Below are 11,342 nucleotides of genomic sequence, written 5' to 3' on the forward strand. Positions count from 1 at the left end.
CAGGGGGAAAGGGGGGATGAAGTCGAGGGGCGAGAGGAGCGGAGCGGAAGGGTCCCGGCCCCGGCCCCGGCCCTGGCCCTTAGCTCGGAAAGCGGAGCGGAGGCTGGGTCCCACAGAGGAGCGAAGTGCGGGAGCCGGCTAGTGCCCCAGGCAGCAGGAGCGAGCAGTGGTCCCCCGGCGGAAGGATGCGCGGGGGCCCGGGATGTTGCCTTAGGGAAATGACCACTGTCAATCAAAATAAAAACCCATGGCCTCAATTTTCAAAATGACCAGTGGTTTGAGAGACCGGCTTGAGAGCGCTGGGAGGGGCCTGGCTTTGGGACGTGCTGAGCAACCCCCCCCCTCCCCCGCACAGGTGTCTGGAGCTGGCCAGCCCCAATTAGTAACTGCTGTGAACCCCCCGGGCTGGTATATTGCAAATGATCGGATTTCTTGACTTTGACTGGACACTGTTTCCTTCCCTCCTGCTGGCGAAAGGGGGGCAGGGGAGCTTTGGACACGATGGAGTTAGCTGTGAGCAAAGGCATTTATCACAATCTTAACCTTCAAGGTTAACATCTCCCCCTTCCCCAGCACAGAGTGCTGGGAAGCCATGGGGCATATCCACCCAAGGCAAAAACAATCCCTGCACCTACTGATTGTCAGTTATATAGTCAGATCAGATAGGAGTGGGCAGAACTGGGCCCTTCTCTTACCGTAAAACAACAACAAATACTTTGTATTAGCCCAGAGGGCTGTTGTCACACTGCTGTAAGCGGCAGTCCTAGGGCGCATTGCTGTCCAAGACTGTAGTTTTAGTTTATGGGGTTTTTGAATGGCAAGAAACATAAAGCTTTTACACCTTCAATTAACTGGACTTGTGCATTAACAGCAATGAGCTGCTATTTCAGACAAACTCATCTTCCCCTCCTGCTGGGAAGAAACAGCATTGAGAGAGAAGAGAAAAGGGAACAGCTTCACTCAGGGGAAAATGCTTCCGCCACAGAGTCAAATTGCTCATAAAACTCACAGGTAAGAGCCCCCGGGTGCTTTGAACTCATCCCCTTCACGCATCATTTCTCTTAGGACAATAGCTACAAGTCACTTACTCCTTGAATCATCCCTGAGCCTTTACAAGAATGGACCAGCCCAATCATGTATTATTCTCTGTGTGAAAGGGCATTTCCCTAGGTCTGGGCTACACTTGCTTTTCGGTTATGTCTAGGCCCCCAAGCTCCTACACTCTTGGTTGTCTAGGCTGCAACACTGATGAAAGTGGGGGATTGCACCTCAGTTTGAATACAGGGGGGAACGGTGGCAGGGCGGTGCTGGGAAGAAAAGAAAAGGAGTGTGGGTAAAAGTAGAGGCTGGATAATTTTGTGACCAGCTTCTGCACTTAAAGAGGCTAAAACAGGGAGGAATCACCATGGCGTGCTTCAGGGCATAAACTGGCCATTGCAGGAGAAAATCCCACTGTATGTTCATTGTAGGCCAGATCCTGATGAGTGCTGAGTTCGTGGCACTTTCTGTCTGTGGAGTGGTTTGCTTTGCAACCTGGGTGGTCTCCAACCGTTGTTCTTTTGTACTGAATACAGATACAATCTCTACCTGGTGGAAAGTCCTGCAAGATGTTCTGGTGAGCTTCAGCCTGGGGGGTAGGGTTGTAAAAAGATGTCTGCAGAGCTGGAAAGCTAATCCAAGGTCTTGACTTCAGAAACTCTCAGGGTCAAATTCCCAGCAGGTATAAATCAGCATAGGTCCAGTGAAATCAATTAAGTTCTTTCACCTTACAGCAGCTGAGGATCTTTTCTTTAGCATTTAACAGAAGGAAGGTGGAGAGAGACCATTCCCCCCACAGAAACATCAGAAAGACAAGTTCACAGTGGCAAGTGCCCTCGAAATCCAGGAGGCAGAGGTGCTAACCCCCAGGAACTTGGCAAAGTGGGAAATTGAAACACAGGAATGCTGATATGAGCTTCTTGTTCTCCTATTTCCCCCCTAAAGAGCTCTAGTTCAACAGGCAGGAACCTAGAGGTTGGCTTAGAACTAGAATAGCTCATTGCCCTAGTTCTCACTTTTGGAGCTCAGATTGTTTCTGGGATCATTCAGTAGGGAAATTATTGGTAATAGGTGCTACCATCATATATTTACCGAGACCAGAAGTGGGCTTGGGGGCCTATTGCGAGTGCTGCTTTACAAAGACAGATGCCCGAGAGAAATAGAAAGGTGGGCATATAGTTCCTGATTGAGGACACTGTCTATGGCCTGGTCCATCCTGAAAAGTTTGATCTGTGAAAAACCTTCCCCTGACTGATGGCACTAGGCCAACAAACCCCTCCCCCCACCCTCCTATAGATGCAGCAATGTTGATGGAGACGTTTTCTGGGCTTCTATCCCGTGTGGTTCAGAGAGAAGGTGTTCCTACACAGGCAGAGAAACCCCGGCCACCAGCATATACACAGCCTAGTGCCAGCAGTATAGTCTCTACAGTATAGAGAAGGCCTATATTTAAGGTCACTGATCACTGTGCTCAAATACACCTACATTGTATGCACTACAGCGACAGAGTTTCTGCGCTGTAGCATAGACCCTTCCGTTCCTACAGTGATGGAAGAAGGGTTCTGGTGGTGTAGTGCAGCCTCCCACTTGAGAGCTGGTAGCAAGGTCAGTGACAGAATTCTTTTGTTGACTTAGCAATATGTGTACTATATCTCTCAGGAGTGTGAATTTTTCACACCCCTGAGGAACATAGCTAGTTCAACCAATATGTTTTAGGTGTAGACCAAGCCTTGCACTCCCTCTTCAAGAGATGTTGTGAAGATACTGACTGAGGCTGATAAAGGCACAGAAAGAAAATCAGACAAATGCAAGGAATGATCAGAATAGGGGACCAAAAGTGATGCTCATAGGAATTGCCCTACTGTACCAGACCAGTGCTCAATCTAGTGTAGTACCTGTCTCAGAGTAGCCAGCAGCAGTTGCTTCAGAGAAAGGTGCAAAAAACCTGCAGAGGCAGTTATGGGATAATTACTCCAATTTATAACTGACACTGAAATTTGCAAAACAGTTTGGCCTAATAGTCTATCATCCATTAAACCCAACATCCTAGCCAAATTTCCCCCATCAGTAATAACAGTTCATCTAGGTGTCTATTATATAGTGTGACAAAGTTCCTCCTCTATCTTGTTGAGTCCTGCGCTTATTGGCAGATTTTCTTGCCTCAGAGATTCACCATGTAGATTGGGGAACAGCCCAGAGACCTTCCCCTCTGGAAGAACCCACAGTCCAGGTCAATTGGGAGGTTTGGGGGGAACCCGGGCCTGCCCTCTACTCTGCGTTCCAGCCCAGGGCCCTGTGGACTGCAGCTGTCTATAGTGCCTCCTGTAACAGCTGCACGAAGCTACAACTCCCTGGGCTACTTCCCCATGACCTTCTCCAAACACCTTCCTTATTCTCACCACAGGACCTTCGTCCTGGTGTCTGATAACCCTTGTGCTCCTCAGTCCTCCAGCAGCACACCCTCTCACTCTCAGCTCCTTGCACCTCTTGCTCCCAGCTCCTCACACTCACACCACCAACTTTTTAAAACCCAGGTGCCCTGATTAGCCTGCCTTAATTGATTCTAGCAGCTTCTTCGTAAGTGGCTCCAGGTGGAGCCTGCCTGCCTTAAACTGGTTCTAGCAGGTTCCTGATTACTCTAGTGCAGCCCCTGCTCTGGTCACTCAGGGAACAGAAAACTACGTATCCAGTGACCAGTATATTTGCCCTCTACCAGACTCCTGTACTCCACTGGTCTGGGTCTGTCAAATATCCCTCCCCCCTGCTCAACGCCAAGGGGTTGGGCAGCTTGGGATGCCAGACAGTACACACGTGACAAGCCATCGGCGTTGCCATGACTGCTCCCTGCTCTGTGTTGCAAACAGAACTGGAAAGGTTGGAGGGATAAGAACCATCTGATCACCCTTGTGTTCGTCTCCTTGTTCCGCTGCATCCATTGAAGAGGGGCATGGTCGGTCACGAGGACAAATCTGCGCCCGAGCAGGTAGTAGCGCAATGTTTCCATGGCCCATTTTACAGCGAGGCATTCTCTCCCCACCACTGCATATTTTTGTTCCCTTGGAAGGAGTTTCCGACAGATATAGAATTGGGTGTTCCTCCTCCCCAACCATCTGTGATGGAACGGCCCCCAACCGTACTTCCGATACATCCGTCTGCAGGATAAACTCCTTGGTGAAATCAGGGACTATCAGTACAGGGTTATTGCAGAGGGCAGTCCGTAGGTCTGTGAATGCTTCCTCTGCTGCGTCAGATCATCTCACCAGATCAGGTCCACGGGCTTTCACTAGGTCTGTCAGGGGGCTTGCCCTTGTGGCAAAGTGGGGGATAAATAGTCGGTAATACCCCACCACACCTAGGAACGCCCAGACTTGTTGCTTGCGACTTGGGGCCAATTTTGGATGGCCTCTAACTTGTTCACTTGGGGTTTTACCAGACCTTTTCCCACAACGTAGCCAAGATATTTGGCCTCTGTAAACCCTACAGCGCACTTGGCAGGGTTTGCTATAAGGCCAGCTCGCCTGAAGATATCAAGGACAGCCTCCACCTTCTCCACATGGGTTTCCCAGTCTAGGGTATGAATGACCACATCGTCCAAGTAGGCAGCAGCATAACTGTTATGCGGGCATAATAGCTTGTCCACGAGGTGCTGGAAGGTAGCTGGGGCCCCCCGTAGTCCAAAAGGGAGGACAGTATATTGAAAAAGACCCTCTGGTGTAGAGAACGTAGTCTTTTCCTTTGTGTCTTCCGCAAGAGGAATCTGCCAGTACCCCTTTGTCAAGTCTAGGCTTGTCAAGTACCGGGCATTACCCAGACGGTCCACTAGCTCATCTATGCGAGGTATGGGGTACGCGTCAAACTGGGATACTTCGTTTAGTCGCTGGAAGTCGTTGCAAAATCTTGTGGTGCCCTCAGGTTTGGGCACCAGCCCGATTGGGCTAGACCACTGACTATGGGATTCTTCGATGATCCCCAACTCCAGCATTTTTTTTCCACTTCTGCTTTTATTTCCTCCCTTTTTGCCGCTGGCACCCGATAGGGCCTGATTGTTATTCTGGCCCCAGGGTTCGTGACGATGTGGTGATATGTCTCGGTTGTTCGACCCGGTTTTGTCGAGAACACATCTTGGTTCTGAAAGATCATCTCAGACACCTCATTCTTCTGGTCTGGTGTTAAATCGGGAGACACTCTCACCTGTTTGGAAGGCTTGTTTTCCTGGGTTAGGTCTTTTTGGACTGTTGTGCATGCCTCTTGTGCATGCCAGGGTTTCAGAAGGTTAATGTGATAAATCTGTTCTTGTTTTCTGCGTCCTGGCTGCCGCACCTTGTAGGTTACTTCCCCCACGGGTTCAACCACCTCATAGGGCCCCTGCCATTGGGCCAGAAGCTTGCTTTCTGCCATGGGTACCAACACCATAACCCGATTCCCTGGTTGGAACTGTCGCACTTTTGCCTGGTGATTGTAATGGGTTCGCTGGGCCTCCTGTGCCTTCTCCAAATGTTCCCGTACAATAGGGGTAACCCGGGCTATCCAGTCTCGCATCTGCATTACATGCAATATTATATTTCTCCCCTCATTGGGTTCCTCTTCCCAGATCTCTTTGGCGATATCTAGTATGCATGGGGGTGACGCCCGTATAATAACTCGAAGGGGGAAAACCCAGTTGAGGCCTGTGGTACCTCCCGGATAGCGAACAGAAGGTAGGGTAGTAGGGTGTCCCAATCCTTCCCGTCCCGACTTACCACCTTCCTTATCATAGCCTTGAGGGTTCGGTTAAACCTTTCTACCAACCCATCAGTCTGCGGATGGTAGACCGAAGTTCTCAGGGTATGTATATGGAGCAGCGTACAGAGGTCCTTCATTAGCTTTGACATAAATGGGGTTCCTTGGTCGGTTAATATCTCCTTCGGTAGCCCCATTCGGGCAAAGATCCTCACCAGCTCTTTGGCTATAATTTTAGAGGCAGTGTTCCACAGGGGGACTGCTTCGGGGTAGCGAGTAGCATAGTCCAAAACAACAAGTATATATTGGTGGCCCTGAGCCGTCTTCTCCAGGGGTCCCACTAGGTCCATGGCTATTTGCTTGAAGGGGACCTTGCTGATGGGAAGGGGTACTAAAGATGCCCTCAAGTGGGGATGGGGACTGTGCAGTTGACACTCCGGGAAGGAGGCACAATACCTCCGCACTTCATGTACTCCAGGCCAGAAGAACCGTCATAGGATTCATGCCAGGGTCTTCTCTACCCCCAAATGCCCCCCCAAAAAGATGACTATGAGCAAGACTTAATACAGTGTTCTGGTGTTTTTGAGGTACTAGGATCTGTTGTACCTTCTGCCCCTGTACTGGTGCAACCCGGTATAAGAGATCCTTCTTCATTATGAAGTAGGGTCCTGGTCCCTGGGTTTTCCCTTCCACGGGGACCCCATCTATTTCAGTCACCTCCTTCCTAATGTCATACCTTGGGTCTTCTGCCTGCTCCCGTCCAAAATTTCCTCTCCCGGAGCTAATCTGCCCAAAATCTAGGGGCCCAGTCTCTGTTGCCTCTACTGGTTCAGAAGCATTAGGGTGGGGGGTCAGACTCAGATGCTCCTCCCTCCTACGTGGCCTCCTTTTCAGCTGCACGGGTCCGCCTACCTACAAGAGCGACCTTCTGGCTTTGGGTCAGTATTCAGGTTCCTAAGGCCTTAGCTGCCCTTCTTTCCCTTTTCGTCTTTCTACACTGTCTGGGAGTGGAAAACAAATCTGGGGATATTTCAGAGAAGATTGGGGGTTGACAGTCTGCTGTGGATGCCTCATCAATTTTAGGGCCCCCATCTTTCTCCAATCTCTCTACTGAGAGTAAGTTTCCAAACCCTGGGAAGTCCTTCCCTATGAGCACCGGGTATAGAAGTTTAGGGACTACACCTGCTGCTACCTCAGTAGTGTTCCCTTGGATCTCGATTTTTACTGGGATGGTGGGGTAGTAACTAACTGTCCCATGGACACATGTTATCCCTGTACGTTTAGCCAGCAGCAGCTGACCACACTTCACGAGCTTCCCTGAGATAAGCGAGATAGCACTGCCCAAATCAACCAGTGCCGTAGTCCCTACCCCATTTAGTTTCATGGGTCTGGTATACATATTTGGGGTTAGTGAGACCCCCACAAGGTGGATTAGGGAGCATGGATCTGCCCAGTTCCCCAGGTTACACTGCATAGGCTCCTCAGCATTGGGACACGGTGCAGCTACGTGTCCCCACTCCCTACAGGCATAACATCTGTAGGGAGCCCTAGGCGTTCCCTGGTCTCTTGGTTTGGGCAGTTTAACATCACAATCCTCTTCTCCCTCAGTGCTCCGACTCTTTGTGGCCTCTGATAGGCCTTCAGTCTCTCTCTTTTTCCACCTGGGCCCTCCTGGTGGCCCAGTCACCCAAACTTTAGGGCTTGGTGCTGCTAGTTTAACCCAGGGTTCCTCTTCCTTAACTGGTTGGGTCAGCTCCCTCGCTATCCTTCACCTCTCTACCAGGGCGACAACCTCGGCATGGGTAGAGAGTTCGTTCTGGCTTACCCAGGAACAAAGGTCTGGTGGTAGTCCCCTCATGTATCGGTTGATGACCAGAACCGCTAGTATCTCTTCCAGACTCCAGGACTGTTTGCAACCACTTTCGTGCGAGATGGATGAGGTCATACAATTGGGAGCAGGGGGTTTTGTCTTCCTGGTACCTCCAACCGTGATACTTCTGGGGCTGCACTGCTGTCGTTACCCCAGATCTGGCCAGGATCTCTGCTTGCACCTGAAGGTAGTCTGCTGCAGCCTCTTCAGGCAGATCATGGTAGGCCTTCTGGGCCTTCCCACACAGGAATGGGGCAAGGATGCCAGACCACTGATCGAGGCCAGGCCTCCCGTAGGGCTGTCCTCTCAAAGGCCAGAAGGTATGCCTCTACATCACCCTCCCGTGTCATTTTCTGTAGCCAATGGCTGGCCCGTATGAGCCACAACCCATCATGGCCGCAATTCAGCTCTGTAAGGGACTTTACCTGGTTTACCAGTTCCCGCAACATAGCTCGGTCTTGAGCAGTCGGGTCCATCAGCAGGCGATTAGTCTCTTGCTGCAGCTGCACTGCCTCCTGTTGGGCGGCTGCCTGGACCCGGGTAGCCTCCTGCTGGGCCGCCGTAGCTTGTATCAGTGCCCGCACTAAGTCATCCATTGTGGTGAAAAAAAAAAATAAACCCTCTCCCTTTTTTTTTTTTTTTTTCTCTCTCTCATCACCCTCCTCCTTCCGCTGTGCTGTGCACCCAAGATCCCACTGCTGACACCAGTGTGACAAAGTTCCTCCTCTATCTTGGTGGGTCCTGCGCTTATTGGCAGATTTTCCTGTCTCAAAGATTCACCATGTGGATTGGGGAACAGCCCAGCGACCTTCCCCTCTGGAAGAACCCACAGTCCAGGTCAATTGGGAGGTTTAGGGGGAACCCGGGCCTGCCCTCTACTCCGGGTTCCAGCCCAGGGCCCTGTGGACTGCAGCTGTCTATAGTGCCTCCTGTAACAGCTGTATGACAGCTACAACTCCCTGGGCTACTTCCCCATGGCCTCCTCCGAACACCTTCCTTATTCTCACCACAGGATCTTCCTCCTGGTGTCTGATAACGCTTGTGCTCCTCAGTCCTCCAGCAGCACACCCTCTCACTCTCAGCTCCTTGTGCCTCTTGCTCCCAGCTCCTCACACTCACACCACAAACTGAAGTGAGCTCCTTTTTTAAAACCCAGGTACCCTGATTAGCCTGCCTTAATTGATTCTACCAGTTTCTTCTTAATTGGCTCCAAGTGTCCTAATTAGCCTGCCTGCCTTAACTGGTTCTAGCAGGTTCCTGATTACTCTAGTGCAGCCCCTTCTCTGGTCACTCAGGGAACAGAAAACTACTTATCCAGTGACCAGTATATTTGCCCTCTACCAGACTCCTGTACCCCACTGCTCTGGGTCTGTCACAATAGCAAAACAAATTACTCCTGCACTTTCAATAGCATAGAGGGTATTCTTCTCTTCTTATCTTAACCGGGCATGTAGTTGAGCTCTGCACCCTGTAAACAGCTGCTACACTTAACTCCAGAGGTGGCTACATTTCAGTGGCAGTATAAATAAACTCACTGCATAGGAGTTAGTTAAATCTGTAAAGTGTTGTGAAATCCTTCAGGATGAAAGATATTACAGAATCCAAGCTACCTCATTTAACTGGAATAGAGAGGCAAAAAGTCTGTTGTGTGCATGTGTAGGATTTTTCTTTGTTAATGTTCAAATGATTTTTTTGCCCATATGAGATTATATAATTTTACAGACAGGCTGAGTATTGAAAGGACAGCTCCAGTGTAGTTAACACATAATGGTAGTTGCAAAAACAAAAAAACAAAAAAACAAAAAACCACACACAACCCCCCCCCCCACCTAATTCTATATTTCCAACCAGAGACAGCTCCAATGAGTTAAGCAGACCAATTGTGTAAATAAGGAACATGTGGGAAAAATAAACTGGGTAGCTTTTATTTGAAAAAGAAAATCTGTTCAAAAGTAAAAGGGGAGTACAGTCCAAAGCAACCCCAGTCTCACAAGCACTTACACACGCTGGTCATGTTACTCATGTGAGTAGCTCCACTGAAGACACAAGGCCAGATTCTCGGCTGGTGTAGCCTCACTGAAATAAATGGAGCTCTGATGATTTACAGCAGCTGGGGATCTAGCTCCGTGCGACTACTCACACAGGTAAAATTAAACAGATGAGTATTGGCAGAATACACGTCTATAAGTAGGAAGAAAAAACAAAGCGCTAAATAACCATTGTAGATGTCACTCATGCAAATACTTTTTATGAGGGGTTTTGTGAAGCGAACAGGTCCTTTGCCGGTAAGCTGTTTGGGGAAGGAACGGTCTTTTCATTGCATAGTGCACCTTGCACAATAGGGTTTAAATTCACCAGTAGGCTCTATGTTTATCCAAATAAAAACAGAGCCATCATTCCAGAGTGACAGCTTTCAGCCATTACAGCCTTGGACTACATTTAAATCATGGCCTACACCAAAACAACTCCATCTCCCCTTATCAATTCCTGCATCGCTCCTCTTCTTCATTATGGGCCTACTGGCCAGAACTGCAGAGCAGCTGCCCCTCCTCCTGGCATTTCCTAACCTTTGAATGATTAACTTTGCAACCATGACAAAGATTTTTTTTTTCTCCCTTGGAACACAGCTCTGTTCTCTGACTCACACAAATTCATTCCTTGAATAGATGAACTTTTGCTACAACCAAGCCAAAATCCTACTCTTCCCTCATCGCCCCCCTGCCCCCAAGCTCTGATTTGTACCTTTCAAACCATACATTGCCTGAACTCCCTCTTTTTACCTTCATTTTTATTCCAGTTTCTCCAAGAGGCCCTCACTGAGATTGGAGCTGCAGTGTAGGAGGTGCTGATTATACCACAGTGAGATTGTTTGTATGCAAACTAGCTTATAATATCAATAGACAAGTCAAGGGTAGGAGAATGGAAAGATTGCTACCCCCATATTTCAGATTGTGAACAGAGGCACAGAGACATTAACTGGCAAGGAGCCATCAAGCCCAGATCCTCAAAGCAAGCCAGGGACCCAGATTGCACTGATTTCAAGTGGGAGTTAGGTGCCCAAATATCACTGTGGATCTGGGCTTACATAACATGCCCAGGGTCACCTTGGGAGTCTTGTGCAGAGCCAGGAATTGAACTCAGATCTCTAAAGGCCTAGTACAATCCTGTAACCACAGGAGTTTTTTTTTTTTTTTTTTACAAGAATAATAAAAAACCACCACATTGCTGTTTGCAAAATGTTGTCCTTGATTCAGATCCGTCAGATTCTTTATTGTTCTGGTGTTCATTCCCTTGTAATTACGGCTATCAAAAGATGTTTTCTTCTGTAAGTTTCATTCATGTGCCAAAGAAAAATTAAAAGTAGTCATTAAAGAAAAACACTCCTCTTTGAAATGTGGTGAAAGCACAAGAATTAAGACTTTAAAATGAGAAAACACTCCAGCAACAGGACACACCCTGCATGAAGAATGAATTTACTTCAGAGAGCCAAGCTGCAATGTGGTTGAATAGAGCAGAGACTAGCTGGAAAGTCAGAACACGCAGGTTCTAAGCCCAGTTATGCCACATGACTTTGGTAAAAGCATTTGTGCTCTCTGTGCCCCCTCTGACCCTTTTACAGTCTAAATAGACAAGACAATTTGTTGAACCCAAGCTCATCTCTTGCTATATTTGTACAATGCTAGCACAATAGGGCGCTCCAGGCAGTACTGTAGTA

Source organism: Trachemys scripta, chromosome 21 (assembly GCF_013100865.1).
Source record: "Trachemys scripta elegans isolate TJP31775 chromosome 21, CAS_Tse_1.0, whole genome shotgun sequence".
NCBI classification, from domain to species: Eukaryota; Metazoa; Chordata; order Testudines; family Emydidae; genus Trachemys; species Trachemys scripta.